The sequence below is a fragment of the Siphateles boraxobius genome, unplaced genomic scaffold (assembly GCF_051911475.1).
Source record: "Siphateles boraxobius isolate OS27281-9 unplaced genomic scaffold, OSU_SipBor_1 63, whole genome shotgun sequence".
Classification (NCBI taxonomy): Eukaryota; Metazoa; Chordata; class Actinopteri; order Cypriniformes; family Leuciscidae; genus Siphateles; species Siphateles boraxobius.
This window is the reverse complement of record NW_027509190.1, coordinates 3,060,893-3,087,922: the sequence shown is the minus strand read 5'-3', so window position 1 is coordinate 3,087,922 and position 27,030 is coordinate 3,060,893. Positions and strand designations below refer to the sequence as shown.

General features: G+C 49.8%; 2 non-coding genes and 2 pseudogenes across 2 annotated transcripts; all 4 read left to right on the top strand.

Moving 5' to 3' along the window:
* The first annotated feature begins 597 nt into the window (after window positions 1-597).
* LOC143719446 (U6 spliceosomal RNA) lies at window positions 598-704 on the top strand. The gene has a single exon (XR_013196523.1). It is a non-coding gene; the product is annotated as a U6 spliceosomal RNA (small nuclear RNA).
* A 1,271-nt stretch (window positions 705-1,975) lies between these two features.
* Window positions 1,976-2,082, top strand: LOC143719445 (U6 spliceosomal RNA). The gene has a single exon (XR_013196522.1). It is a non-coding gene; the product is annotated as a U6 spliceosomal RNA (small nuclear RNA).
* A 3,605-nt stretch (window positions 2,083-5,687) lies between these two features.
* Window positions 5,688-5,785, top strand: LOC143719463 (U6 spliceosomal RNA; annotated as a pseudogene).
* Window positions 5,786-15,790: 10,005 nt separating this feature from the next.
* LOC143719462 (U6 spliceosomal RNA) lies at window positions 15,791-15,888 on the top strand (annotated as a pseudogene).
* The last annotated feature ends 11,142 nt before the right edge of the window (window positions 15,889-27,030 follow it).

Below are 27,030 nucleotides of genomic sequence, written 5' to 3'. Positions count from 1 at the left end.
CCTTGGTGAGGACTTGCTGAGCCCCCAGTTGTGCATATGCCTCAAATTAGCTGAGCCTTTTTGCTTGTTAAGGCAGCGCCTATGCTGAAAGGAGACCGATTTAGAGAAAAAATCAAAGAATAAATCAAATAAAAAAATCTGTGAAGTCCTTTAAGTTTTTGTTTCCGACGTGTGTCAGAGGGCCTCTACCTCAAAGTCTCCAGAGGATTAATTCCTCCTGCTGCAGTTCGTGTCCAGTTACATCGAGTGCATGCAACGGTGGCGCAAACGGCTAAGCACTTTCCGTTTTTCTGCCAACTCGATTTTTTCTCGAAAATCTGGAGGACACAGCCCATTCAGAGCTTGTATTTTGGTACCATCCATAAGTCTGCCCACCCCATTCTTTCAGTAGATGCTCTCATACATCATGGTGGAATTGGCCATTTGTGAACCCTAAAGCTCTAAGATGTCCTATTCCTAAACTCATTGAGCTTTTGCATCAATCATTGTGTCAAGCAAAGGTATGCAGAGGCGAGATGACTCGCTGGGCCCTACCACCTTGGTGATAGCTCGCTGGAACCCAAGGTCCATATATGCCTTGAGCTGGGCACCAAACCTGTGCTTGCTAAGGCAGCACATATACTAAAATTGGATCGATACAGAGAAGATTAGCATGGCCCCTGCGAAAGGATGACACGCAAATCCGTGAAGCGCTCCATATTTTTGCAGCTGTGATCAAAGCCTGCTTCACTGGACTTGATTCATCCCCTCCTGCCACTCTTTGTTTTCATTCTTGTTCTCTTGTGTCAAGAACTGGTGCATCTCCAATGTCTATAGCGCACTCTCAGTTTTCCTGCCAATTCTTTTTTTTATGCTTGTACTCTGGGGCCATCGACAAGTGTATCCACTCACTTTCTTCAGCAGATGCCGTTGGGGAACAGGGTTTGACCACAAAGGCAATATCTTTTCCCTTCAAGGTGAGTCACAGAACACCACTGAAACAGAACAATACATTCACACAGAGCAAACTTGACCTAAAATAAACTTCTAGTTATGATGTTTTCACATTTTTATCATACAGTGACCAGCGGTGCTGTAAATACCTAAAGAGTTGCATATGCCAAGTAGGAATACGTGTAAATGTGGAAAAACATACATGTGGTGTGATTGAACTTCAAGACCCTAGGCACAGTTGTCTATAAATGCAGCAATCATGAGAACAGCTAAATGAAAATACACAACAGCAACCCATCAAAGTTTACAACTCTTGATTAGTTTGAATGCATGATAGCCCAGTGAATGAATTACAAAGTGTGTGAATATGTATCCTCTGGAAGGCAGGCTACACTAATAAACAAGTTTTTTTTAAAGTGGTGAAATGGCTCGCTGGGCTCTACCACCTTGGTGAGGACTTGCTGGGCCCCCAGGTGTGCATATGCCTCAAATTAGCTGAGCCTTTTTGCTTGTTAAGGCAGCGCCTATGCTGAAAGGAGACCGATTTAGAGAAAAAATCAAAGAATAAATCAAATAAAAAAATCTGTGAAGTCCTTTAAGTTTTTGTTTCCGACGTGTCTCAGAGGGCCTCTACCTCAAAGTCTCCAGAGGATTAATTCCTCCTGCTGCAGTTCGTGTCCAGTTACATCGAGTGCATGCAACGGTGGCGCAAACGGCTAAGCACTTTCCGTTTTTCTGCCAACTCGATTTTTTCTCGAAAATCTGGAGGACACAGCCCATTCAGAGCTTGTATTTTGGAACTATCCATAAGTCTGCTCACCCCATTCTTTCAGTAGATGCTCTCATACATCATGGTGGAATTGGCCATTTGTGAACCCTAAAGCTCTAAGATGTCCTATTCCTAAACTCATTGAGCTTTTGCATCAATCATTGTGTCAAGCAAAGGTATGCAGAGGCGAGATGACTCACTGGGCCCTACCACCTTGGTGATAGCTCGCTGGAACCCAAGGTGTATATATGCCTTGAGCTGGGCACCAAACCTGTGCTTGCTAAGGCAGCACATATACTAAAATTGGATCGATACAGAGAAGATTAGCATGGCCCCTGCGAAAGGATGACACGCAAATCCGTGAAGCGCTCCATATTTTTGCAGCTGTGATCAAAGCCTGCTTCACTGGACTTGATTCATCCCCTCCTGCCACTCTTTGTTTTCATTCTTGTTCTCTTGTGTCAAGAACTGGTGCATCTCCAATGTCTATAGCGCACTCTCAGTTTTCCTGCCAATTCTTTTTTTTATGCTTGTACTCTGGGGCCATCGACAAGTGTATCCACTCACTTTCTTCAGCAGATGCCGTTGGGGAACAGGGTTTGACCACAAAGGCAATATCTTTTCCCTTCAAGGTGAGTCACAGAACACCACTGAAACAGAACAATACATTCACACAGAGCAAACTTGAGCTAAAATAAACTTCTAGTTATGATGTTTTCACATTTTTATCATACAGTGACCAGCGGTGCTGTAAATACCTAAAGAGTTGCATATGCCAAGTAGGAATACGTGTAAATGTGGAAAAACATACATGTGGTGTGATTGAACTTCAAGACCCTAGGCACAGTTGTCTATAAATGCAGCAATCATGAGAACAGCTAAATGAAAATACACAACAGCAACCCATCAAAGTTTACAACTCTTGATTAGTTTGAATGCATGATAGCCCAGTGAATGAATTACAAAGTGTGTGAATATGTATCCTCTGGAAGGCAGGCTACACTAATAAACAAGTTTTTTTTAAAGTGGTGAAATGGCTCGCTGGGCTCTACCACCTTGGTGAGGACTTGCTGGGCCCCCAGGTATGCATATGCCTCAAATTAACGGAGCCTTTTTGCTTGTTAAGGCAGCGCCTATGCTGAAAGGAGACCGATTTAGAGAAAAAATCAAAGAATAAATCAAATAAAAAAATCTGTGAAGTCCTTTAAGGTTTTGTTTCCGACGTGTGTCAGAGGGCCTCTACCTCAAAGTCTCCAGAGGATTAATTCCTCCTGCTGCAGTTCGTGTCCAGTTACATCGAGTGCATGCAACGGTGGCGCAAACGGCTAAGCACTTTCCGTTTTCGTGCCAACTCGATTTTTTCTCGAAAACCTGGAGGACACAGCCCATTCAGAGCTTGTATTTTGGTACCATCCATAAGTCTGCCCACCCCATTCTTTCAGTAGATGCTCTCATACATCATGGTGGAATTGGCCATTTATGAACCCTAAAGCTCTAAGATGTCCTATTCCTAAACTGATTGCGCACTCTCAGTTTTCCTGCCAACTCTTTTTTTTATGCTTGTACTCTGGGGCCATCGACGAGTGTGTCCACTCCCTTTCTTCAGCAGATGCCGTTGAGGAACAGGGTTTGACCACAAAGGCAATATCTCCAATGTCTATAGCGCACTCTAAGTTTTCCTGCCAACTCTTTTTTTTATGCCTGTACTCTGGGGCCATCGACAAGTGTGTCCACTCCCTTTCTTCAGCAGATGCCGTTGGGGAACAGGGTTTGACCACAAAGGCAATATCTTTTCCCTTCAAGGTTGAGTCACAGAACACCACTGAAACAGAACAATACATTCACACAGAGCAAACTTGAGCTAAAATAAACTTCTACTTATGATGTTTTCACATTTTTATCATACAGTGACCAGCGGTGCTGTAAATACCTAAAGAGTTACATATGCCAAGTGGAAAAAAATGTGGAAAAACATACATGTGGTGTGATTGAACTTCAAGACCCTAGGCACAGTTGTCTATAAATGCAGCAATCATGAGAACAGCTAAATGAAAATACACAACAGCAACCCATCAAAGTTTACAACTCTTGATTAGTTTGAATGCATGATAGCCCAGTGAATGAATTACAAAGTGTGTGAATATGTATCCTCTGGAAGGCAGGCTACACTAATAAACAAGGTTTTTTTTAAAGTGGTGAAATGGCTCGCTGGGCTCTACCACCTTGGTGAGGACTTGCTGGGCCCCCAGGTGTGCATATGCCTCAAATTAGCTGAGCCTTTTTGCTTGTTAAGGCAGCGCCTATGCTGAAAGGAGACCGATTTAGAGAAAAAATCAAAGAATAAATCAAATAAAAAAATCTGTGAAGTCCTTTAAGGTTTTGTTTCCGACGTGTGTCAGAGGGCCTCTACCTCAAAGTCTCCAGAGGATTAATTCCTCCTGCTGCAGTTCGTGTCCAGTTACATCGAGTGCATGCAACGGTGGCGCAAACGGCTAAGCACTTTCCGTTTTCGTGCCAACTCGATTTTTTCTCGAAAACCTGGAGGACACAGCCCATTCAGAGCTTGTATTTTGGTACCATCCATAAGTCTGCCCACCCCATTCTTTCAGTAGATGCTCTCATACATCATGGTGGAATTGGCCATTTATGAACCCTAAAGCTCTAAGATGTCCTATTCCTAAACTGATTGCGCACTCTCAGTTTTCCTGCCAACTCTTTTTTTTATGCTTGTACTCTGGGGCCATCGACGAGTGTGTCCACTCCCTTTCTTCAGCAGATGCCGTTGAGGAACAGGGTTTGACCACAAAGGCAATATCTCCAATGTCTATAGCGCACTCTAAGTTTTCCTGCCAACTCTTTTTTTTATGCCTGTACTCTGGGGCCATCGACAAGTGTGTCCACTCCCTTTCTTCAGCAGATGCCGTTGGGGAACAGGGTTTGACCACAAAGGCAATATCTTTTCCCTTCAAGGTTGAGTCACAGAACACCACTGAAACAGAACAATACATTCACACAGAGCAAACTTGAGCTAAAATAAACTTCTACTTATGATGTTTTCACATTTTTATCATACAGTGACCAGCGGTGCTGTAAATACCTAAAGAGTTACATATGCCAAGTGGAAAAAAATGTGGAAAAACATACATGTGGTGTGATTGAACTTCAAGACCCTAGGCACAGTTGTCTATAAATGCAGCAATCATGAGAACAGCTAAATGAAAATACACAACAGCAACCCATCAAAGTTTACAACTCTTGATTAGTTTGAATGCATGATAGCCCAGTGAATGAATTACAAAGTGTGTGAATATGTATCCTCTGGAAGGCAGGCTACACTAATAAACAAGGTTTTTTTAAAGTGGTGAAATGGCTCGCTGGGCTCTACCACCTTGGTGAGGACTTGCTGAGCCCCCAGTTGTGCATATGCCTCAAATTAGCTGAGCCTTTTTGCTTGTTAAGGCAGCGCCTATGCTGAAAGGAGACCGATTTAGAGAAAAAATCAAAGAATAAATCAAATAAAAAAAATCTGTGAAGTCCTTTAAGTTTTTGTTTCCGACGTGTGTCAGAGGGCCTCTACCTCAAAGTCTCCAGAGGATTAATTCCTCCTGCTGCAGTTCGTGTCCAGTTACATCGAGTGCATGCAACGGTGGCGCAAACGGCTAAGCACTTTCCGTTTTTCTGCCAACTCGATTTTTTCTCGAAAATCTGGAGGACACAGCCCATTCAGAGCTTGTATTTTGGTACCATCCATAAGTCTGCCCACCCCATTCTTTCAGTAGATGCTCTCATACATCATGGTGGAATTGGCCATTTGTGAACCCTAAAGCTCTAAGATGTCCTATTCCTAAACTCATTGAGCTTTTGCATCAATCATTGTGTCAAGCAAAGGTATGCAGAGGCGAGATGACTCGCTGGGCCCTACCACCTTGGTGATAGCTCGCTGGAACCCAAGGTCCATATATGCCTTGAGCTGGGCACCAAACCTGTGCTTGCTAAGGCAGCACATATACTAAAATTGGATCGATACAGAGAAGATTAGCATGGCCCCTGCGCAAAGCTTCGCCATCGTTCTTCTCTGTTTTCGCGCATGCGCATTAGTGCCTTCGCGCATGCCCAGTCGCACAAACGCGGTACAAACGAGACACCATCAAAGCGTAGGATCGAATCCCGACCGAAGCACAAATATTAAACATTATATTACACACTATTATATTCTTATTATGCCTATTTCATGTGTATACATAAAAGTAACATGCCGTGCATTATTTGTTTCACCTTTTTCTGCATAGATATTAAAATCTGTTGTGTTAAACATTATATTGTATTTATATTGTTTATGTTAAATAATATACTGTATTCATATTGTTTCCACTTTTTATATTGTTTCACCCTTTTCTGCATAGATATATTGTATTTATATTGTTTCACCTTTTTCTGCATATATATAAAAATTTGTTATGTTAAACATTATATTACATTTATATTATGTCAATAATTTTATTTCAATGTATAAATAAAAGTTACATGCCGTGTATTATTGTTGTTGTTGTAGTTGTTGTTGATGATGATGATGATGTATAGATGCAGAAAACACCAAACACAGCAGCAGTAGACTACAGTGTGAAATAGATTATTTATTTCAAACTACAATACAATAAAACATGATGATTTTGATGATGATGATGATGATGATGATGATGATGATCATAATAATAAAAAAAATAGAGCATCAGAGCAGACACATGGCATAAATGTTCTGGGGCGAGATGCAGAACAGTGGTATTGATGCAGAACAGTGGCACAAGGCTTCATTCCTCTTATTTTAAACCACATCAATCACAGCAGACAGACGCATAGTATAAGGGCTCATTACAGACATGCATGGATAAATAATGCAGCAGCATACAGTGTGAAGTACCAACGCGGCGGCAACAGAGCCAGTGGCAACTGGACGTAACTCCAAAGACAGTGACCACATTATTGACCATACCCACATGTCCAAAATGCCTATATAACTTGTCAGCGCATAAAATCAGAACAGCACAAATGCATGACAATGTGTTATACAGGTGTGAATGTGTTATACAGGTGTGAATGGGACAGACAATGTTTTCTTTTCTTTTTCTTAAGCCATATGATAGGCAGCATACACACACAGTATAGGCCTATATAACTTGTCAGTGCAAAGAATCAGAATAGTACAAAGGCATGGCAATGTTATACAGGTGTGAATGGGATACACAATGTTTTTTTTGCTGTAGAAAAGTTGTGGCAGGTGTGGACCGGTGTTTGTAGGAAGCCTCCACACCGCGGCAAGGTCCCGGTCCTTGTGGAGGGTAAAGTCAATGTCTTTAAAAAACAAACAAACAAACACTGAAACAACTATATACACCTGCCCCAGCGAGAATGCGAAATCAGTCCGGGGCTCGACCCTGGTCCTTCATCTCCCTCAGCCAGTCCTCCACACTCTTACCCGCTGCGGCGGCAGAGCAAAAATGTACATTGCCGTAGCGGGTGTGTCCGGTCTCCCTCCGCTTTGGCTGGCCGCATCTCCTGCACTTTTGTTCTTGTGGCACGCCGGCCCGGGCAGCGACGACTGTTCCTGCCGCTGCCCTCTGCTCAGCCCTCTTCCTCCTCAGCCATTCAGTTTTGTACGCAGAGCGAGGCTGAGGAGGAGGAGCAGGAGGTGGTGCAGGCAGCCGAGGGCCGGCGTGATGTGCGGCGGCCAGCGGCAGAGGGAGGACGTGTGGGGCTGGCGTTGTCCGAGGGAGCGTTGGGATGGGGAGCACCCTCACACTCTGCTGGGGCAGTGAGAGGTCCAGAAAGAGAGGCTGTGTTGCCGGAAAAGGTCCTGTTGCAGCTGCAGCAGCCGGTGGTATGGCCAGGACAACAGCTGAGGGGGCAGGCGGTAAAGGCGCCAGTGGGCGCACTGGCGCTGGCAGAACAGGCACCGGTGCTGCCACGGCCGGTGCTGCTGCCAGAGGTCCCGCCGCCCTTGGCGCTGCTGTCCTCGCCTGGCCTGTTGCTGCTGCCGGAGAACGATCCACCGCTGTTGCTGGGCACGGCGCCGAACCCGCTGCCGCTGCCGCTGGTGGTCGTCCCTCTGCTGCAACGCCTGAAGCTAGCACAGTCCTCTCCTTCTCCCGCTGCATCCTGGTGAACCTGAAAACGGATTTCAACGTAGTGTTTTAGTTACATGTACAATTTTGAGAGCATGCCATTCAAGCATGTCATTACCATAACATCAAAAGCATCAAACATACCACAGCGAGAGGGTCCTGGCGTTCAGCTCAAAGAGCTGTATGGGCGCCCGAGCCATCAGCCTCTGGTGGCCCAGCACAAGGTCCCGGATGTGCTGGTACCGAAGCAGTATGCTGTCCCACCGCGACCTCCGGGCACCGCGCGCACGGCTGCCCGAGGGGATCAAGCGGCAGAGCTGGGTGCATACTGCCTCTACCAGCCGGCTTGCGCTGGGACTGCTGGCAGGTCCAGAGGTCTCTCCGACCAGGCAGCTGTGGACAATGGACAAAAACAATGACAGATATGAGCATGATAATGGGCAACATTACATAAAGCAGCTTGTTTGTACACCAGGGAAATGTATGATGGAAGCGTAGCCTTACCGTCTCAAGCTTTCCACACCAGGTATACTGGGGCGGCTTGGCTTGGCTGCCATGAAGCGCCCCTGAGCTGGCCTGTCCCTGTAGCGGGGAGGGTAAACCACTCGGGCCCTGTCGTACGGTGACAGGGCCTCGTAGAGCCTGATAAGCTCGTCTACCCTCCCCTCTGACAAGGCCGGGTCGTGACGCAACCCCACCAAGGCCGTGGCCAACTGGACCACGGCCAGGTACCCCGGCTGGTCATCCGGTCCTCTGTAGTCCTGCAGACACACAAGAAGAGATGGAAAACAATAAGTCAGGTGGATGGAACAGAGCGAGCGCAGTTTTTGGTGATGCGAGATGCACTGCAGTCGCAGACCACAAAGAGGTGGCGTGCTTACCTCAGCAGCCTGCTGAGGCTCTGGCGAGGACCGGCCGGGGGAGTGGGGTGCGGGCTCGGGGGCACCGGTCGGACTGGATGGCTCGGGCGCGGGTGCGTCAGCCGGTCGCCCTGACCGCGGGTCCGTCTGAGGAGCTGGGAACTCGCCAGGCACGTGCAGGGTGAGGTCCTCCACCTCCTGCGGGCCGTCGGCGAGCTCGTCATCCTCGACGAGTTGGGGAACGTCCCCCCCCGCGTCCGGAATGTCAGGGTCCAAGCTGACGTCCTGCAGCACTCTGCCCGTCTGGGAGTACAGGTACTCGATGCCGATGAGTTCCCCTGAAGTACAACAACACAAATCGCATCAGTCAGTCTGGTACAAATATCATTCAGTGTGGACACGTGTAAGCGCGGTGGCTTGAGTGTTCTTACCCGTGTACTCCCTGGGCTTGGTGTAATCCTTGACCACACTCGTGCCAAGCACCCTTTGGCTGAGCTGGTCAAGGGAGTGCTGCAGGGGGCCATTGTAGGAGCGGAGCAGCGGCCGTCCCTCCTGTGCCACGGACGCCGCCCTGTCGGCGTTCCACCGCGTCAACCCCTCCAGGAGAAATGCCTGGAAGTGCCAGGGATTGGCACTTTCTCCTGAGGAGGAACACAGATCTGTTTAGCAGTTTATTCAGTGCACACAATGTGAATGACAGCGAGTCGATGACAGTGAAAGATTGACATGACAGTGAAGCATGTGAAACATACCTGGAATGAAGCGGTTGAGATGCAGGTGGAACGACTCCAGGGACGTGGAGCCTCGTGCACAACGGTACACCGGCAGGCTGATCCCCCCCTTGGTCACCCTGCCGGTCTCAGTGTACAGCTCCACGCCCGGCGGGTCCTGGATGCAATGGAGGTGGCGCCGCTGCTCCGTCCAGATCTTCTGGATGCGGTCTTGGTCCAGCAGGGAAATCCCCATGGTGTCTCGTCCGTTGGCACCGCCGAAGGTTTCCAGGAGGTCACCGATCAGCCGCTCCGTCTCCGCCGCTCCACGCGTGCGGCGACGGCAATGGAGAGCCATATTCTTGCGGCTGACGTGCCTCCACACTCCGGCGTCGGACGAGAAGGTCATCCCCTGCGCCTCAAGCATCCTCTTCTTCGCCTTGAGCAACCGGGCTGCGTCCTCTGGGTCCCACAGGAAGATGCACGAAGACAGCTGCTGCAGGAAGGGTTTATACAGCTGGTGGCTCTCGGTGGTGACACCTGTTATGGAAAAATGCATGTTACATCAAGTTATGGACCCAATGATGTCTCTTACTGTGATGCTGTTTGTTTAATTATTGTTTTTGCCACAACGCACCTGACGCGAACCGCCGCATCAGGTGCCAGATGTCCAGCCGGACCACCAGCTTGTCCCACTTCCCGAACATGTCAGCTGTCTTGGATCCCCCGTGGGACGAACAACAGTCCCGGTCGACGTAGAGGAGCTGAGGCGGCTCCACCCCAGCGTCCCGATACCGCCGCATTAACCCCGCAGCCATGGACAACAGGCCGGCACCCTCGGCGTCCGTGAGCACGGACATGAGCACCTGTCCGTGCTCGTTGCCGACGTTCGTTGCCCACGCTGCGGTCTGGGCGGCAGCACCGGCGAGCTTCCGGGTCACCTGTTTGAAAGAATAAAGCATCTCAGTAAGGCTGCACGCACATAGCCAGAGCGTGATACTCCGCACCACATTTATATACATATATATTTATACATACATAGCACCACATTTACCTTCTTGGTCGAATCCATCTTCAAGACCGTTCCGAAGACGGAGGTGACCCGGGCCTTCACGTCCTCCAGGCGGGAGAGGATGTCGTGGCAGTACACCATTAACAGCCACGCGTACTGGGGCACGGGTGGCGGTTTTGGTGGTGGGGTGCACATGCGCACGACACCTCGCGACGTGAAGGGCTCCATGACGCTGAGGTAGTGTATGGACCGCCGCATCCAGGCCTCTGTGTGTGCCTCACAGAGTTTTTTGTACAGCTGCGTGGCGCTGTTCCCCCGAGTACGCTCACGCAGCTGGATGATTACCCGCCGGTCGCAGGCGAGCCTACAGAGAGGAGCACATCATGTGTTACAGAAGAGCCACACACAGACACACTGTGACAGTGTTCAGACAGGTACTTACTTGTAGGTGAGGATTGCCGGCAAGAGGGCGCAACACACAGACACACTGTGACAGTGGTCAGACAGCTACTTACTTGTAGGTGAGGATTGCCGGGAAGAGGGCGCCACAAACAGACATACTGTGACAGTGTTCAGACAGCTACTTACTTGTAGGTGAGGATTGCCGGGAAGAGGGCGCGATGCCCCTCTCCCAGCTGACCCACGACCTCCTGCGACCAGGCAGCTACCTTCCTCTTACACCGACGGCACTCCAGGTACTCGGTGGCCATCAAGTACCAGCCGTCGATGTCCAGGACCCTCCGGATGGTCCTGTAGAGCCCACACTTGGTGAGGGCCCTATTACAGCATGTCGGCCGGACGCCCCACAGACGCAGGGGCGTCCAGAGGAACAGCCGACACGCGAAGAAGGCAGCTGGTGAGGCGGGTGGCTGAGTGTAACTCGGCCGGGGCTGAGGGGGGTCCCACCACAGCTTGAGGTCTGTGGTGAGTTTGGTCCTCCCCTCGCTGTCTGTCTTGAACAGCTCCCGGCCGATCCACTCCTGCTCTTCCACGGTGAGAGCTGTCCGCCAGCTCTCAGGCAACCGGGACTGTGAGGGAAAAAAACAACACAAACAAACACACTGTAAGGAGGCTGAGAGGAGGTGCTACATGCAGTTTGACAGTCAACTTCACTGAGTTGTGCCGTCCATGAGTACGGGCACGGTGTGTGTGTGTGTGTGTGTGTGTGTCTGTGTTTGTGTTTGTACCTCAGCCGAAGCAGGAGTGGGCGTTGCGGGCTGCTCCACTTTCCTCTCCTTCCTCTTCCTCTTCGCCGGCGCTGGTGCCAGGGTGGCCTCCCCAGATGGCGTCTCCTCCACGGAGACGCGACGGGGCTCCTCCCTGGTCAACGCCGGAGCCCGAGCCGGAACCGCGAGCGTAGGTGGAGCAGCCGCAACTCGAGGTGGTGGCGGTGGGGGAGGGATGGAGGACAACGCCGGAGGAGGTGGACATGGAGGCCTCACCACCAGCGGGAGAGTCTGAAGGACCTGTACGTGAGCTTCAGACACATTCACACACAACAAAATGGCATCAGCACAATGATAGTCATGGGGCAACACACAGGCAGGCAAGACTAAGTGAGTCTGAGTGTTAATGACGTGCAGCATGCCAGTGATTAGATGACGTGCAGAATGCAAGTAATTAGATGACGTACAGCATGCCAGTGATGGGGCAGATGGTTTAGTGCTACAAGGTGAATGTCAAGAGATGCAGCAGGGCCAAGGGAAGTAGACATGTGAAGGTGGTTAAGCAAATCTACATTGCCACTACGTTCTACACATCTACCACCGACAAAGACGGCTACATTACCTGCCAAACCTACCTTTGGTCTTCAAGCATCAGCTGTAGAGACCAGTAAATGAAACCATTACAGTTAATACAAAAATACCGCCAGAAGAATATATATTGAGGGCAAATGTTACAGTGTGACGTGTCCAGTGTGGTGCCAGTTACCCGTTTCTAAGTCAGTGGCCATCTGGACCAGATCCTCGTCCGTCACCTCTGTGGGGGGGGGCGGTGGCGGAACCGAGGGGCACTGGTCTCTGACGGATGTAGACACCGCTGTGGGGTGGGAGGGCAATGGTTAGTTAATCCTGTACACTGAACCACTGTTGTGTTAAAGAGAAAGAAAGAGATCTACCTGGAACTGCAGGCCGTGCTGGTGTGGTCATCAGCTTCCTGACCTTGGCCTGCAGCTCACCTGGGGCCATTGGACGCCTTCCCAGTAGGGCCGAGAACATGGGAGCGATCGGCTTGCGCGGCGGCAGCGCGGTGGAAGCAGCGGCCTTGCTGGGGCCACTGCTGGTGGTGGGGGTGCTGCTGCTGCTGCTGCTGCTGCTGCTGCTGCTGCTGGTGGGAGGTGGGGGGGTAGCAGCCACCTCTGCCGACCGCTCCTTGTCTCGGCCCAGGATGTACTTCCTGGCGGCGTCCATCGAGGTCCCAGGCTGCGGTGTCTTCCGCCGTAGCCACTTGACAAAGCTGCAAGACAATGATCAAAGATTAACACGCATATCAACAAGTCACAGCACCCTGTCGACAGTTCACTGCCCTTCACCACAACAGGACTTACTTCTGGTGCTGCTTCTCCTTGGAGTCGTACAGGTCCTTCAGGGTGGCCTCCTTGTAGTCCCCAAAGCCAACAAGCGCCTCGCCCTCACACCCGGGCTGAGTGGCGCGAGCCCGGGCCTCCTCGTGCACCCGGTGGTAACGCAGCTGCTCAGCAAAAGCAGGGTGGGCGCACGAGTACCGGGCGAGTGCGTCCTTGTTGGCCATAAGGGGGCTGTCGGAGGCACTTTTCTCCCGCTCCCGCTGGTGGCTGGCAACCAACTGCGTGGTGTAGCCCACGTCGTTCTCCAGGAGCCAACGGAAAGTTTGACCCTGGTACTTGCCAAACTGGATGCTGTGGCAGCCCAGCACCAGCATGGGGTTACCAGGGTCACCGCCCTTGGAGACGACGTGGGCTTGGGCCTCCTTCTCCACCTCCTCTGGCTTCTTGGCCCTCGCAGCAGTGGCGGTCCCGCGTGGCCCCTTGGCGGCGATGAAGGCCGCCGCCTCATCAGAGGCCCGCAGGACAAGCTGCTGCGAGGCCGTCAATTTAAATTTTGCAAAAACCATCTCTACAATGACATAGCACAGCGTTAAGGGAGCATTACAGGTTAAACTACATGTTAATTGCCATATTAACAGGAATATCACACATAAGATTAATGATATACTAGTACTACACATTCACTATTGAAATATTAACGTTAAAAAATGAACATAACTTGACACAACAGGTAAATAATGACAGGTAAACAAACAGGCATATTGTTAATGCATAAAAAATACACTTAAACTTTATATTTTGATTTCACGTGGTGATATTATAATCTTAAGGGTCTAAAGATACTAACTGTATGGTCTTTTCATCATTTAATTTTGTTTTCAGAGATCGTCACATGTTGTCCCGTTCATTTCCAATGCAATGGATTACATTACATTACATTACATGCTAGCGATCTCTCAAAATGTATTTAATCTTTGATCAGACTACCTGGTTATCTTCATTAGACCACGTAGATGTAGTTACTACAGTTTGGAGTCGAAATTCAAAGTGTAAATATGGTTTAAATGTGTTAACCGGACGCCTGACGTACGTTAACGTATCTTTAAATAACGTTATCAAAACCAGCGATTGACAGCATAATACATCGACAAATTCCATGTCAGTACATTGTAAAAGTACTCTGGGAAGACAATGTTATGTCAGTACATTCGTAATATTCTATTTATTTTTGTTTTACTCACTGACTCACTCGTTGACTCGTTGTCAGTTGCTTTGGTGGTTGCTATGACAAACGCTGGATTATACTAACCGCTGATTGGCCCAAAACGCTCGACAAACGCTTGAGTATACTAACCGTTGATTGGCCCAAAACGCTCGACAAACGCTCGACAATACGAGCTGCTGATTGGCTAAAAACCGAAAACGCTCGACAAACGCTCGACAATCCGAGCTGCTGATTGGCCCAAAACCGAAAACGCTCGACAAAGGCTCGACAATCCGAGCTGCTGATTGGCCGTCATCCAGAGAACATTGCTGGGCACAGAGCGCAAGGATGACACGCAAATCCGTGAAGCGCTCCATATTTTTGCAGCTGTGATCAAAGCCTGCTTCACTGGACTTGATTCATCCCCTCCTGCCACTCTTTGTTTTCATTCTTGTTCTCTTGTGTCAAGAACTGGTGCATCTCCAATGTCTATAGCGCACTCTCAGTTTTCCTGCCAATTCTTTTTTTTATGCTTGTACTCTGGGGCCATCGACAAGTGTATCCACTCACTTTCTTCAGCAGATGCCGTTGGGGAACAGGGTTTGACCACAAAGGCAATATCTTTTCCCTTCAAGGTGAGTCACAGAACACCACTGAAACAGAACAATACATTCACACAGAGCAAACTTGAGCTAAAATAAACTTCTACTTATGATGTTTTCACATTTTTATCATACAGTGACCAGCGGTGCTGTAAATACCTAAAGAGTTACATATGCCAAGTAGGAATACGTGTAAATGTGGAAAAACATACATGTGGTGTGATTGAACTTCAAGACCCTAGGCACAGTTGTCTATAAATGCAGCAATCATGAGAACAGCTAAATGAAAATACACAACAGCAACCCATCAAAGTTTACAACTCTTGATTAGTTTGAATGCATGATAGCCCAGTGAATGAATTACAAAGTGTGTGAATATGTATCCTCTGGAAGGCAGGCTACACTAATAAACAAGTTTTTTTTAAAGTGGTGAAATGGCTCGCTGGGCTCTACCACCTTGGTGAGGACTTGCTGGGCCCCCAGGTGTGCATATGCCTCAAATTAGCTGAGCCTTTTTGCTTGTTAAGGCAGCGCCTATGCTGAAAGGAGACCGATTTAGAGAAAAAATCAAAGAATAAATCAAATAAAAAAATCTGTGAAGTCCTTTAAGTTTTTGTTTCCGACGTTGTGTCAGAGGGCCTCTACCTCAAAGTCTCCAGAGGATTAATTCCTCCTGCTGCAGTTCGTGTCCAGTTACATCGAAGTGCATGCAACGGTGGCGCAAACGGCTAAGCACTTTCCGTTTTTCTGCCAACTCGATTTTTTCTCGAAAATCTGGAGGACACAGCCCATTCAGAGCTTGTATTTTGGTACCATCCATAAGTCTGCCCACCCCATTCTTTCAGTAGATGCTCTCATACATCATGGTGGAATTGGCCATTTGTGAACCCTAAAGCTCTAAGATGTCCTATTCCTAAACTCATTGAGCTTTTGCATCAATCATTGTGTCAAGCAAAGGTATGCAGAGGCGAGATGACTCGCTGGGCCCTACCACCTTGGTGATAGCTCGCTGGAACCCAAGGTGCATATATGCCTTGAGCTGGGCACCAAACCTGTGCTTGCTAAGGCAGCACATATACTAAAATTGGATCGATACAGAGAAGATTAGCATGGCCCCTGCGCAAAGCTTCGCCATCGTTCTTCTCTGTTTTCGCGCATGCGCATTAGTGCCTTCGCGCATGCCCAGTCGCACAAACGCGGTACAAACGAGACACCATCAAAGCGTAGGATCGAATCCCGACCGAAGCACAAATATTAAACATTATATTACACACTATTATATTCTTATTATGCCTATTTCATGTGTATACATAAAAGTAACATGCCGTGCATTATTTGTTTCACCTTTTTCTGCATAGATATTAAAATCTGTTGTGTTAAACATTATATTGTATTTATATTGTTTATGTTAAATAATATACTGTATTCATATTGTTTCCACTTTTTATATTGTTTCACCCTTTTCTGCATAGATATATTGTATTTATATTGTTTCACCTTTTTCTGCATATATATAAAAATTTGTTATGTTAAACATTATATTACATTTATATTATGTCAATAATTTTATTTCAATGTATAAATAAAAGTTACATGCCGTGTATTATTGTTGTTGTTGTAGTTGTTGTTGATGATGATGATGATGTATAGATGCAGAAAACACCAAACACAGCAGCAGTAGACTACAGTGTGAAATAGATTATTTATTTCAAACTACAATACAATAAAACATGATGATTTTGATGATGATGATGATGATGATGATGATGATCATAATAATAAAAAAAATAGAGCATCAGAGCAGACACATGGCATAAATGTTCTGGGGCGAGATGCAGAACAGTGGTATTGATGCAGAACAGTGGCACAAGGCTTCATTCCTCTTATTTTAAACCACATCAATCACAGCAGACAGACGCATAGTATAAGGGCTCATTACAGACATGCATGGATAAATAATGCAGCAGCATACAGTGTGAAGTACCAACGCGGCGGCAACAGAGCCAGTGGCAACTGGACGTAACTCCAAAGACAGTGACCACATTATTGACCATACCCACATGTCCAAAATGCCTATATAACTTGTCAGCGCATAAAATCAGAACAGCACAAATGCATGACAATGTGTTATACAGGTGTGAATGTGTTATACAGGTGTGAATGGGACAGACAATGTTTTCTTTTCTTTTTCTTAAGCCATATGATAGGCAGCATACACACACAGTATAGGCCTATATAACTTGTCAGTGCAAAGAATCAGAATAGTACAAAGGCATGGCAATGTTATACAGGTGTGAATGGGATACACAATGTTTTTTTTGCTGTAGAAAAGTTGTGGCAGGTGTGGACCGGTGTTTGTAGGAAGCCTCCACACCGCGGCAAGGTCCCGGTCCTTGTGGAGGGTAAAGTCAATGTCTTTAAAAAACAAACAAACAAACACTGAAACAACTATATACACCTGCCCCAGCGAGAATGCGAAATCAGTCCGGGGCTCGACCCTGGTCCTTCATCTCCCTCAGCCAGTCCTCCACACTCTTACCCGCTGCGGCGGCAGAGCAAAAATGTACATTGCCGTAGCGGGTGTGTCCGGTCTCCCTCCGCTTTGGCTGGCCGCATCTCCTGCACTTTTGTTCTTGTGGCACGCCGGCCCGGGCAGCGACGACTGTTCCTGCCGCTGCCCTCTGCTCAGCCCTCTTCCTCCTCAGCCATTCAGTTTTGTACGCAGAGCGAGGCTGAGGAGGAGGAGCAGGAGGTGGTGCAGGCAGCCGAGGGCCGGCGTGATGTGCGGCGGCCAGCGGCAGAGGGAGGACGTGTGGGGCTGGCGTTGTCCGAGGGAGCGTTGGGATGGGGAGCACCCTCACACTCTGCTGGGGCAGTGAGAGGTCCAGAAAGAGAGGCTGTGTTGCCGGAAAAGGTCCTGTTGCAGCTGCAGCAGCCGGTGGTATGGCCAGGACAACAGCTGAGGGGGCAGGCGGTAAAGGCGCCAGTGGGCGCACTGGCGCTGGCAGAACAGGCACCGGTGCTGCCACGGCCGGTGCTGCTGCCAGAGGTCCCGCCGCCCTTGGCGCTGCTGTCCTCGCCTGGCCTGTTGCTGCTGCCGGAGAACGATCCACCGCTGTTGCTGGGCACGGCGCCGAACCCGCTGCCGCTGCCGCTGGTGGTCGTCCCTCTGCTGCAACGCCTGAAGCTAGCACAGTCCTCTCCTTCTCCCGCTGCATCCTGGTGAACCTGAAAACGGATTTCAACGTAGTGTTTTAGTTACATGTACAATTTTGAGAGCATGCCATTCAAGCATGTCATTACCATAACATCAAAAGCATCAAACATACCACAGCGAGAGGGTCCTGGCGTTCAGCTCAAAGAGCTGTATGGGCGCCCGAGCCATCAGCCTCTGGTGGCCCAGCACAAGGTCCCGGATGTGCTGGTACCGAAGCAGTATGCTGTCCCACCGCGACCTCCGGGCACCGCGCGCACGGCTGCCCGAGGGGATCAAGCGGCAGAGCTGGGTGCATACTGCCTCTACCAGCCGGCTTGCGCTGGGACTGCTGGCAGGTCCAGAGGTCTCTCCGACCAGGCAGCTGTGGACAATGGACAAAAACAATGACAGATATGAGCATGATAATGGGCAACATTACATAAAGCAGCTTGTTTGTACACCAGGGAAATGTATGATGGAAGCGTAGCCTTACCGTCTCAAGCTTTCCACACCAGGTATACTGGTGCGGCTTGGCTTGGCTGCCATGAAGCGCCCCTGAGCTGGCCTGTCCCTGTAGCGGGGAGGGTAAACCACTCGGGCCCTGTCGTACGGTGACAGGGCCTCGTAGAGCCTGATAAGCTCGTCTACCCTCCCCTCTGACAAGGCCGGGTCGTGACGCAACCCCACCAAGGCCGTGGCCAACTGGACCACGGCCAGGTACCCCGGCTGGTCATCCGGTCCTCTGTAGTCCTGCAGACACACAAGAAGAGATGGAAAACAATAAGTCAGGTGGATGGAACAGAGCGAGCGCAGTTTTTGGTGATGCGAGATGCACTGCAGTCGCAGACCACAAAGAGGTGGCGTGCTTACCCCAGCAGCCTGCTGAGGCTCTGGCGAGGACCGGCCGGGGGAGTGGGGTGCGGGCTCGGGGGCACCGGTCGGACTGGATGGCTCGGGCGCGGGTGCGTCAGCCGGTCGCCCTGACCGCGGGTCCGTCTGAGGAGCTGGGAACTCGCCAGGCACGTGCAGGGTGAGGTCCTCCACCTCCTGCGGGCCGTCGGCGAGCTCGTCATCCTCGACGAGTTGGGGAACGTCCCCCCCCGCGTCCGGAATGTCAGGGTCCAAGCTGACGTCCTGCAGCACTCTGCCCGTCTGGGAGTACAGGTACTCGATGCCGATGAGTTCCCCTGAAGTACAACAACACAAATCGCATCAGTCAGTCTGGTACAAATATCATTCAGTGTGGACACGTGTAAGCGCGGTGGCTTGAGTGTTCTTACCCGTGTACTCCCTGGGCTTGGTGTAATCCTTGACCACACTCGTGCCAAGCACCCTTTGGCTGAGCTGGTCAAGGGAGTGCTGCAGGGGGCCATTGTAGGAGCGGAGCAGCGGCCGTCCCTCCTGTGCCACGGACGCCGCCCTGTCGGCGTTCCACCGCGTCAACCCCTCCAGGAGAAATGCCTGGAAGTGCCAGGGATTGGCACTTTCTCCTGAGGAGGAACACAGATCTGTTTAGCAGTTTATTCAGTGCACACAATGTGAATGACAGCGAGTCGATGACAGTGAAAGATTGACATGACAGTGAAGCATGTGAAACATACCTGGAATGAAGCGGTTGAGATGCAGGTGGAACGACTCCAGGGACGTGGAGCCTCGTGCACAACGGTACACCGGCAGGCTGATCCCCCCCTTGGTCACCCTGCCGGTCTCAGTGTACAGCTCCACGCCCGGCGGGTCCTGGATGCAATGGAGGTGGCGCCGCTGCTCCGTCCAGATCTTCTGGATGCGGTCTTGGTCCAGCAGGGAAATCCCCATGGTGTCTCGTCCGTTGGCACCGCCGAAGGTTTCCAGGAGGTCACCGATCAGCCGCTCCGTCTCCGCCGCTCCACGCGTGCGGCGACGGCAATGGAGAGCCATATTCTTGCGGCTGACGTGCCTCCACACTCCGGCGTCGGACGAGAAGGTCATCCCCTGCGCCTCAAGCATCCTCTTCTTCGCCTTGAGCAACCGGGCTGCGTCCTCTGGGTCCCACAGGAAGATGCACGAAGACAGCTGCTGCAGGAAGGGTTTATACAGCTGGTGGCTCTCGGTGGTGACACCTGTTATGGAAAAATGCATGTTACATCAAGTTATGGACCCAATGATGTCTCTTACTGTGATGCTGTTTGTTTAATTATTGTTTTTGCCACAACGCACCTGACGCGAACCGCCGCATCAGGTGCCAGATGTCCAGCCGGACCACCAGCTTGTCCCACTTCCCGAACATGTCAGCTGTCTTGGATCCCCCGTGGGACGAACAACAGTCCCGGTCGACGTAGAGGAGCTGAGGCGGCTCCACCCCAGCGTCCCGATACCGCCGCATTAACCCCGCAGCCATGGACAACAGGCCGGCACCCTCGGCGTCCGTGAGCACGGACATGAGCACCTGTCCGTGCTCGTTGCCGACGTTCGTTGCCCACGCTGCGGTCTGGGCGGCAGCACCGGCGAGCTTCCGGGTCACCTGTTTGAAAGAATAAAGCATCTCAGTAAGGCTGCACGCACATAGCCAGAGCGTGATACTCCGCACCACATTTATATACATATATATTTATACATACATAGCACCACATTTACCTTCTTGGTCGAATCCATCTTCAAGACCGTTCCGAAGACGGAGGTGACCCGGGCCTTCACGTCCTCCAGGCGGGAGAGGATGTCGTGGCAGTACACCATTAACAGCCACGCGTACTGGGGCACGGGTGGCGGTTTTGGTGGTGGGGTGCACATGCGCACGACACCTCGCGACGTGAAGGGCTCCATGACGCTGAGGTAGTGTATGGACCGCCGCATCCAGGCCTCTGTGTGTGCCTCACAGAGTTTTTTGTACAGCTGCGTGGCGCTGTTCCCCCGAGTACGCTCACGCAGCTGGATGATTACCCGCCGGTCGCAGGCGAGCCTACAGAGAGGAGCACATCATGTGTTACAGAAGAGCCACACACAGACACACTGTGACAGTGTTCAGACAGGTACTTACTTGTAGGTGAGGATTGCCGGCAAGAGGGCGCAACACACAGACACACTGTGACAGTGGTCAGACAGCTACTTACTTGTAGGTGAGGATTGCCGGGAAGAGGGCGCCACAAACAGACATACTGTGACAGTGTTCAGACAGCTACTTACTTGTAGGTGAGGATTGCCGGGAAGAGGGCGCGATGCCCCTCTCCCAGCTGACCCACGACCTCCTGCGACCAGGCAGCTACCTTCCTCTTACACCGACGGCACTCCAGGTACTCGGTGGCCATCAAGTACCAGCCGTCGATGTCCAGGACCCTCCGGATGGTCCTGTAGAGCCCACACTTGGTGAGGGCCCTATTACAGCATGTCGGCCGGACGCCCCACAGACGCAGGGGCGTCCAGAGGAACAGCCGACACGCGAAGAAGGCAGCTGGTGAGGCGGGTGGCTGAGTGTAACTCGGCCGGGGCTGAGGGGGGTCCCACCACAGCTTGAGGTCTGTGGTGAGTTTGGTCCTCCCCTCGCTGTCTGTCTTGAACAGCTCCCGGCCGATCCACTCCTGCTCTTCCACGGTGAGAGCTGTCCGCCAGCTCTCAGGCAACCGGGACTGTGAGGGAAAAAAACAACACAAACAAACACACTGTAAGGAGGCTGAGAGGAGGTGCTACATGCAGTTTGACAGTCAACTTCACTGAGTTGTGCCGTCCATGAGTACGGGCACGGTGTGTGTGTGTGTGTGTGTGTGTGTCTGTGTTTGTGTTTGTACCTCAGCCGAAGCAGGAGTGGGCGTTGCGGGCTGCTCCACTTTCCTCTCCTTCCTCTTCCTCTTCGCCGGCGCTGGTGCCAGGGTGGCCTCCCCAGATGGCGTCTCCTCCACGGAGACGCGACGGGGCTCCTCCCTGGTCAACGCCGGAGCCCGAGCCGGAACCGCGAGCGTAGGTGGAGCAGCCGCAACTCGAGGTGGTGGCGGTGGGGGAGGGATGGAGGACAACGCCGGAGGAGGTGGACATGGAGGCCTCACCACCAGCGGGAGAGTCTGAAGGACCTGTACGTGAGCTTCAGACACATTCACACACAACAAAATGGCATCAGCACAATGATAGTCATGGGGCAACACACAGGCAGGCAAGACTAAGTGAGTCTGAGTGTTAATGACGTGCAGCATGCCAGTGATTAGATGACGTGCAGAATGCAAGTAATTAGATGACGTACAGCATGCCAGTGATGGGGCAGATGGTTTAGTGCTACAAGGTGAATGTCAAGAGATGCAGCAGGGCCAAGGGAAGTAGACATGTGAAGGTGGTTAAGCAAATCTACATTGCCACTATGTTCTACACATCTACCACCGACAAAGACGGCTACATTACCTGCCAAACCTACCTTTGGTCTTCAAGCATCAGCTGTAGAGACCAGTAAATGAAACCATTACAGTTAATACAAAAATACCGCCAGAAGAATATATATTGAGGGCAAATGTTACAGTGTGACGTGTCCAGTGTGGTGCCAGTTACCCGTTTCTAAGTCAGTGGCCATCTGGACCAGATCCTCGTCCGTCACCTCTGTGGGGGGGGGCGGTGGCGGAACCGAGGGGCACTGGTCTCTGACGGATGTAGACACCGCTGTGGGGTGGGAGGGCAATGGTTAGTTAATCCTGTACACTGAACCACTGTTGTGTTAAAGAGAAAGAAAGAGATCTACCTGGAACTGCAGGCCGTGCTGGTGTGGTCATCAGCTTCCTGACCTTGGCCTGCAGCTCACCTGGGGCCATTGGACGCCTTCCCAGTAGGGCCGAGAACATGGGAGCGATCGGCTTGCGCGGCGGCAGCGCGGTGGAAGCAGCGGCCTTGCTGGGGCCACTGCTGGTGGTGGGGGTGCTGCTGCTGCTGCTGCTGCTGCTGCTGCTGCTGCTGGTGGGAGGTGGGGGGGTAGCAGCCACCTCTGCCGACCGCTCCTTGTCTCGGCCCAGGATGTACTTCCTGGCGGCGTCCATCGAGGTCCCAGGCTGCGGTGTCTTCCGCCGTAGCCACTTGACAAAGCTGCAAGACAATGATCAAAGATTAACACGCATATCAACAAGTCACAGCACCCTGTCGACAGTTCACTGCCCTTCACCACAACAGGACTTACTTCTGGTGCTGCTTCTCCTTGGAGTCGTACAGGTCCTTCAGGGTGGCCTCCTTGTAGTCCCCAAAGCCAACAAGCGCCTCGCCCTCACACCCGGGCTGAGTGGCGCGAGCCCGGGCCTCCTCGTGCACCCGGTGGTAACGCAGCTGCTCAGCAAAAGCAGGGTGGGCGCACGAGTACCGGGCGAGTGCGTCCTTGTTGGCCATAAGGGGGCTGTCGGAGGCACTTTTCTCCCGCTCCCGCTGGTGGCTGGCAACCAACTGCGTGGTGTAGCCCACGTCGTTCTCCAGGAGCCAACGGAAAGTTTGACCCTGGTACTTGCCAAACTGGATGCTGTGGCAGCCCAGCACCAGCATGGGGTTACCAGGGTCACCGCCCTTGGAGACGACGTGGGCTTGGGCCTCCTTCTCCACCTCCTCTGGCTTCTTGGCCCTCGCAGCAGTGGCGGTCCCGCGTGGCCCCTTGGCGGCGATGAAGGCCGCCGCCTCATCAGAGGCCCGCAGGACAAGCTGCTGCGAGGCCGTCAATTTAAATTTTGCAAAAACCATCTCTACAATGACATAGCACAGCGTTAAGGGAGCATTACAGGTTAAACTACATGTTAATTGCCATATTAACAGGAATATCACACATAAGATTAATGATATACTAGTACTACACATTCACTATTGAAATATTAACGTTAAAAAATGAACATAACTTGACACAACAGGTAAATAATGACAGGTAAACAAACAGGCATATTGTTAATGCATAAAAAATACACTTAAACTTTATATTTTGATTTCACGTGGTGATATTATAATCTTAAGGGTCTAAAGATACTAACTGTATGGTCTTTTCATCATTTAATTTTGTTTTCAGAGATCGTCACATGTTGTCCCGTTCATTTCCAATGCAATGGATTACATTACATTACATTACATGCTAGCGATCTCTCAAAATGTATTTAATCTTTGATCAGACTACCTGGTTATCTTCATTAGACCACGTAGATGTAGTTACTACAGTTTGGAGTCGAAATTCAAAGTGTAAATATGGTTTAAATGTGTTAACCGGACGCCTGACGTACGTTAACGTATCTTTAAATAACGTTATCAAAACCAGCGATTGACAGCATAATACATCGACAAATTCCATGTCAGTACATTGTAAAAGTACTCTGGGAAGACAATGTTATGTCAGTACATTCGTAATATTCTATTTATTTTTGTTTTACTCACTGACTCACTCGTTGACTCGTTGTCAGTTGCTTTGGTGGTTGCTATGACAAACGCTTGATTATACTAACCGCTGATTGGCCCAAAACGCTCGACAAACGCTTGAGTATACTAACCGTTGATTGGCCCAAAACGCTCGACAAACGCTCGACAATACGAGCTGCTGATTGGCTAAAAACCGAAAACGCTCGACAAACGCTCGACAATCCGAGCTGCTGATTGGCCCAAAACCGAAAACGCTCGACAAAGGCTCGACAATCCGAGCTGCTGATTGGCCGTCATCCAGAGAACATTGCACGCAAATCCGTGAAGCGCTCCATATTTTTGCAGCTGTGATCAAAGCCTGCTTCACTGGACTTGATTCATCCCCTCCTGCCACTCTTTGTTTTCATTCTTGTTCTCTTGTGTCAAGAACTGGTGCATCTCCAATGTCTATAGCGCACTCTCAGTTTTCCTGCCAATTCTTTTTTTTATGCTTGTACTCTGGGGCCATCGACAAGTGTATCCACTCACTTTCTTCAGCAGATGCCGTTGGGGAACAGGGTTTGACCACAAAGGCAATATCTTTTCCCTTCAAGGTGAGTCACAGAACACCACTGAAACAGAACAATACATTCACACAGAGCAAACTTGAGCTAAAATAAACTTCTAGTTATGATGTTTTCACATTTTTATCATACAGTGACCAGCGGTGCTGTAAATACCTAAAGAGTTGCATATGCCAAGTAGGAATACGTGTAAATGTGGAAAAACATACATGTGGTGTGATTGAACTTCAAGACCCTAGGCACAGTTGTCTATAAATGCAGCAATCATGAGAACAGCTAAATGAAAATACACAACAGCAACCCATCAAAGTTTACAACTCTTGATTAGTTTGAATGCATGATAGCCCAGTGAATGAATTACAAAGTGTGTGAATATGTATCCTCTGGAAGGCAGGCTACACTAATAAACAAGTTTTTTTTAAAGTGGTGAAATGGCTCGCTGGGCTCTACCACCTTGGTGAGGACTTGCTGGGCCCCCAGGTCTGCATATGCCTCAAATTATCGGAGCCTTTTTGCTTGTTAAGGCAGCGCCTATGCTGAAAGGAGACCGATTTAGAGAAAAAATCAAAGAATAAATCAAATAAAAAAATCTGTGAAGTCCTTTAAGGTTTTGTTTCCGACGTGTGTCAGAGGGCCTCTACCTCAAAGTCTCCAGAGGATTAATTCCTCCTGCTGCAGTTCGTGTCCAGTTACATCGAGTGCATGCAACGGTGGCGCAAACGGCTAAGCACTTTCCGTTTTTCTGCCAACTCGATTTTTTCTCGAAAACCTGGAGGACACAGCCCATTCAGAGCTTGTATTTTGGTACATCCATAATTCTGCCCACCCCATTCTTTCAGTAGATGCTCCCATACATCATGGTGGAATTGGCAATTTATGAACCCTAAAGCTCTAAGATGTCCTATTCCTAAACTGATTGCGCACTCTCAGTTTTCCTGCCAACTCTTTTTTTTATGCTTGTACTCTGGGGCCATCGACGAGTGTGTCCACTCCCTTTCTTCAGCAGATGCCGTTGAGGAACAGGGTTTGACCACAAAGGCAATATCTCCAATGTCTATAGCGCACTCTAAGTTTTCCTGCCAACTCTTTTTTTTATGCTTGTACTCTGGGGCCATCGACAAGTGTGTCCACTCCCTTTCTTCAGCAGATGCCGTTGGGGAACAGGGTTTGACCACAAAGGCAATATCTTTTCCCTTCAAGGTTGAGTCACAGAACACCACTGAAACAGAACAATACATTCACACAGAGCAAACTTGAGCTAAAATAAACTTCTACTTATGATGTTTTCACATTTTTATCATACAGTGACCAGCGGTGCTGTAAATACCTAAAGAGTTACATATGCCAAGTGGAAAAAAATGTGGAAAAACATACATGTGGTGTGATTGAACTTCAAGACCCTAGGCACAGTTGTCTATAAATGCAGCAATCATGAGAACAGCTAAATGAAAATACACAACAGCAACCCATCAAAGTTTACAACTCTTGATTAGTTTGAATGCATGATAGCCCAGTGAATGAATTACAAAGTGTGTGAATATGTATCCTCTGGAAGGCAGGCTACACTAATAAACAAGGTTTTTTTAAAGTGGTGAAATGGCTCGCTGGGCTCTACCACCTTGGTGAGGACTTGCTGGGCCCCCAGGTGTGCATATGCCTCAAATTAGCTGAGCCTTTTTGCTTGTTAAGGCAGCGCCTATGCTGAAAGGAGACCGATTTAGAGAAAAAATCAAAGAATAAATCAAATAAAAAAATCTGTGAAGTCCTTTAAGTTTTTGTTTCCGACGTGTCTCAGAGGGCCTCTACCTCAAAGTCTCCAGAGGATTAATTCCTCCTGCTGCAGTTCGTGTCCAGTTACATCGAGTGCATGCAACGGTGGCGCAAACGGCTAAGCACTTTCCGTTTTTCTGCCAACTCGATTTTTTCTCGAAAATCTGGAGGACACAGCCCATTCAGAGCTTGTATTTTGGTACCATCCATAAGTCTGCTCACCCCATTCTTTCAGTAGATGCTCTCATACATCATGGTGGAATTGGCCATTTGTGAACCCTAAAGCTCTAAGATGTCCTATTCCTAAACTCATTGAGCTTTTGCATCAATCATTGTGTCAAGCAAAGGTATGCAGAGGCGAGATGACTCGCTGGGCCCTACCACCTTGGTGATAGCTCGCTGGAACCTAAGGTGCATATATGCCTTGAGCTGGGCACCAAACCT